The following is a 5069-nucleotide window of genomic DNA, read 5'->3' on the forward strand; positions in this document are numbered from 1 at the left end:
CCCAAAAGGCATTGCTACATCAGTGTAGAGGAGGTGTTAAGATGTCACGATGCAGAAGTTCAAGGAAAAAAAGGCGTAGGTGACTATTTGTAGGACAAAGGCAAGTGTGCATTCAGGAGACATTAGAACTACAGGGCATAGCACCACAGTGTACTTAAGCAGTAATATGAAAAGGAGTATTGTTTTGGATAGTGGCTGACCCTAAGGTAACCATTTTGCTGGCAATGGAAGCATAACCCAAACTTTTGTTTAGAGAAAACTTCCATCTCGTATGAGAGCATGTGCTGATATAGCCACATCTCGGACAAATGCAGCTAAACCTAAACATCCAGATTAAAACTGCAGATTTTAACACTCAGGCCCTGACTCTCGTTGTCAAAAAAAAAGGGCAAAAGCTGAAATTTATTCTCAAAAGTGACTACCAAACCAGCAGATAAACTCAGGCTGCATAAGGTCACAAGTGGTCTTCCGTAAAGGTTTAATTTCCGGTATAAAACAGTAATGCCATTTTTTAAAACAAAACCTACAGGCAGAGGAAAATATTACATCTTAACAAAAAAGATTTATTCTGACTAAACAAAATGTACAATGTTTCCCAAATGACAGTGAGTTTTCATGACTCTGAAGTCTGCAGGTCCATTGAGTAACTCGATCACTTCTTACCCTGGAGTTTGATCAAACTACTTTTTGCCAGACTTCTTTATTCCACCACTGGCTGCCAAAAGAAACAACACAACTGGTTAGACAACTGCTAAGATCTTAGCTACAAATTTAGTTCCTCGTAAAGTCAAATCCCCACTAGACTGCCTGTACAACTCAGATCCTCACTGGTAAATTGTTTTTGCATGTGTTACTGTGGTTGTGATCTCACATACTTTACTCTGAATGAATAACTTATCATTAGAAGCAGAGTTTCTCCTGGAACCAAATATGCCCCACAAATCTATAACAGAACAAAATATTTCAAGAATTCCTTTGTTCCTCCGTGGACACCCTCCATTGTTTTATTTCTTTTACAGCAGGAGTATAGTTTGGTCAAATCAAATTCAAGGCTAAGGGAATAAAAGCATCGGTATCCTTACAGCAACCAGAGCCCCCAGTTGGAATCAGAGCTCTACAGAAGCAGGTACTGGAATTATGAGAATTCCAGTTCTTGGGAATTATCTGTTCTCTGCAGTCCCTATTATTGAAGAGACTGAAGAAGAATGAAAGAACACAACACATCAACACAGCAACAAGTGCGGCATTTTTTGTAAATGCTGTTTTTTACAGCATGTGTCATGTATGACCAGCGGAAAGGAAAAAAGAATAGCAAGGCTACAGCAAGATAGGCTGCAAGAGCTGACGGTCAACAGCAGACTTTGCACTGTGATATGATTCTAACAGCGTTGCTTTGCTGAGGCTCTTGGGAATAGTCTATCCCTCCCACATTAACATAATAATCACTATCTGCTTTGGCAAGCATTGGACAAGGACCAGGCGACTGAAATTCAGTCTAGAAAAAGGCAGAGTAATAATGTCAGGAAAGAACTATGAAGAAATCTGTAAGCTGAAGCACCCTGTGCAGAACAAGTTTAGGATGATAAGGACACAGAAGAGAGGCTCACTGAATTGCTTTGCATTGGTCTGTAACACCAAAGACATTCCGAGTCCCACACTCAGCACATTTTTGTACGCCGATAAATCAGAGGAGCTAGATCAATTTGAGATAACAAGAAACATCCCAGGTCAGGGGGACTGGATGGCACTCTCTCCCAAGAGCACTGACAAGCTCTAGTGTGAAAATGCAGAACTGCTGGCTAAGATCTGAAATGATAATTATCGTTACAGACACTATGTCAGAGGACTCAGAGAATGCCAACACAGCTCCCAGATATAGAAAAGGTTCTGTAAAGAACTGGGGAACTATAGACCAGCGAGTCTGACCTTGATCTCTGAGACGATAACAGAGTCTGTAACAAAGCAAAGGGATAAACACACTCTTGTGGAAGTTAACAGGACTCCTGTAAAAAGTAAATCCTTCCCCACTGACCTACTGTAACTCTGAGGTTATCATTAAATGTATGGATAAAGTGAATCCAGGGGATGTCACCTTTTCAAACAGCCTCTGACAAGATTCGATGCCAACAGTTGTTAGTGAAACTAAATTACTATGGGATTACTGGACAGGTCTTTCTGGGACCTTTCAAGCCTGAAAGCTTGCTAAAGAATAGGCAGCAAAGTGTGAAGTTTAATGGTCTTCACAGAAAAGTGATTAGTCACATTAATGGACCACAGGTCAAAAAACACCTAGAGAGAATAGGCAGGGAGCACACTTTAACACCCCTGAACCCATGATCGCAAATGCGGGAGGAGTACAAGGCGAGTGCAGACTCACATTAACATTATCTCCTGCTGTCACTGAGGCAAAGAGTAGGCTTGATGCACCATCAGGATGCACCCTGCACACCTTCTTCTGTGACACAGCATACTTCACAGTCACTTCGGCAAAAGGGTTGAAGCCAGACTGATTTCTAGTCACAAGGTTTTCTTTTGCCGGGAATCTACTGCTCTTGAAGAAACTCATTCTCTAAGAGAACAAGTACTGGATCGGTTAAACTCTCAGGACTGTGGCAAAGCCTACGTGTAATGTATCTGGAAAGAAAAGGATGGTATGCTAAAATAAGAGTGGAAATATCTCTGCACCATGCCACCAGAACAGGTTAGCGTGCCAGACACACTGCTATACCTGCTAAACCAGAACCTGCATCTGTAATTCGGGGGTGAAATTGCATAGTGAAAGAAGACCAAAAAAAAGCCTCTACTTGTTACTTATTGTCTCACCTGCCATCAGCTTACTGGTATATGTTAAATTACCTAGAGGTACATGCCCTTTTTTGTTTGTCAAGCAAAAACATTAAATTTTTGAAGCCAACAAGCCCTCAATTTGTCCTATCAGTATGGCACCTCACTTACTGAGGGGCCCTTTTCCAGCAGCCTTTGCTTTCATCTCCTCAAGTTTCTTTTGCTCCTCCTTCTGCTTTTGTTTAAATGCCAGATCTGTCTAAAGAAAAGAACAACAGTGTTTGTTAACATCTCCTCCCCCCAAAAAATTAAAAAAACAACTGACAAGCAATGAGAAACAAACGTAACATTCTAACAGCAATAAAAACCTGACTGAACTGATGCAAGACAGCTGAATACTAATACATATGCAAAACCTTGCAGAACTATGATAGTTTTTTTGTGGTACCAGAACTCATTGACTAAACTTTTAACTTTGTATGTTTGATCTTTCTGAAATTAAACAAGTGTAGTTTCCCATGGCATAATCTCCTTCTGCCCTCTGAATGACAGACATTTGCACTAAAACCATTCATTAATATGCCACCAGTGATACTGGGAGCCTAGTGCACAAGTGCTGTCTAACAATAAAACTTGGGATTATATAAGATGTAAGAAAAAAAGGTTGCTTTTACCTAAAAAAATGCATAATTTCAAAAAAATTCTTCCACACATATGCCACTATTTTTGCTGGGTTTAATACATTTGTATTAGTTCCAAGAAATCTAATGAGATCACTGGCAAATCGTGCAGGCAGGGCAGCTGTTGAGCATCCCTGCTAGAACAGCCTCCAGAATTCCAGAGAGCTCAGATACTCTATCCCTTAGATACATATTCCTCACAGACATCAAGGCTGAAAGGGACCACGGTCTTTTTCCTGGCACTCTGGATTTTGGAGTAACTAAACTGAGGACCTTGGAAACTGAGATTCTGTAGATTCTTCACCAATCCAGTTCACTACCTCTGTAACTGGAAAGCTTTGCTCTTCTTTAAGTTAAAGCTTCCCTTGCTGCAATGTAAGCCTATTATTTCCCCTGTGTACCCCACACAGAACAGAATATTCTGTTTTCCAGGTTCTCCATTGATTTTTTTTTTTCTGTAGCTTACTGTGTCCTTCCTAGTAAGCCAATCCCTCCCATTTATCCACTTTTGTGTTTGTTTTTTGTTTTCTTGTAATGTGTTGCCCCCATGTGCTTGCAGTACTGCAGCGCTGAGAGGAGAATAAATATTATTACATGATGTTTGACACGCAAGATTTTGTTTATACATCTTGCATGATTTTCTTCTTTTGCAACACCTGATTTTGCAGGTTCATGTTCAGTGTATGATCTATGTCTCAAATCCTTTTAGGTGGACCTGGAGTTAGCCAGTCATTCTCCTTGTATTTTATACGTAGATTATTCTTACCAAAGAAAGGGACTTGGCATACATGCTTAATTAAATTAATCCATTTTTTCAAACTTCCACCAATTTGTTAAGATTACTTAGACCACTACTCTTGTCCTTTTACACTCTGCAGCCCCTCCAAACTTTGTTTTCCACAAAGAGAACAACCCATATTGTCAATAGTCAACCAGCCAACCAAGGCACTCATCAAAATATTACTTAGACTCTGATCAAAGACAAAAATCTTGCAAAACCCCCACTCGCTGTCCTTGCAGTCAGGCAGTAAATTGTTAGTAATTAAGAGTGTGGCGTTCCAGCAAGCTGCATGCTCACCTTCCGCCACCTTTTTTGAGACTGTTACACCAGCCAGCATCAAGAGCCTCATCCCTACTGTTTTTCTGCTCACACACAGTGCACTGCCCTCCTACAGAACACAATTTCCTTTGCTGGCCGCAGGTTTACTAAAATCCATCACTGGTACCTCATCTATTTGAACTATTCGATAACCCAGCGTTTCTGTATCCTGTCCTAGGTTCTCGTGACTGCGTTAATTCGTTGGACTCCGATCCTTTGGCGAGGACATTCCCTGGTCCCGGATTCCTCCCTCAACCAGCACAGCTGCCATACCTTGGACGCAGATGGGATGTCAGCAGAAAAAAAACCAACCGGGCAACCGGGGAGGCGGCGGGCAGCGCATCACCTCTTGGCCCCTCACCGCCGTGAGTTTTACGGTCAGAACGACGCTTCGAAAAATGTGATGTTTCATAAAACGTGTATTGCTACGGAAAGCTGAGCTGGGGGGTCATTTGAAGCCGGAAAGCTGCCCCGTCACGGGCAGGGGCCGTGGCCCGGGGCAGAGC

General features: G+C 41.7%; 1 long non-coding RNA gene across 1 annotated transcript; it reads right to left on the bottom strand.

The window, feature by feature from the left end:
• Nucleotides 1-382: 382 nt before the first annotated feature.
• LOC104461203 lies at nt 383-3046 on the bottom strand. The gene is made up of 2 exons (XR_727542.1): nt 2956-3046; nt 383-715 (listed from the first exon to the last, which is right to left on the bottom strand). It is a non-coding gene; the product is annotated as an uncharacterized LOC104461203 (long non-coding RNA).
• Nucleotides 3047-5069: the final 2023 nt, after the last annotated feature.

Source organism: Pterocles gutturalis, unplaced genomic scaffold (assembly GCF_000699245.1).
Source record: "Pterocles gutturalis isolate BGI_N339 unplaced genomic scaffold, ASM69924v1 scaffold26562, whole genome shotgun sequence".
NCBI classification, from domain to species: domain Eukaryota; kingdom Metazoa; phylum Chordata; class Aves; order Pterocliformes; family Pteroclidae; genus Pterocles; species Pterocles gutturalis.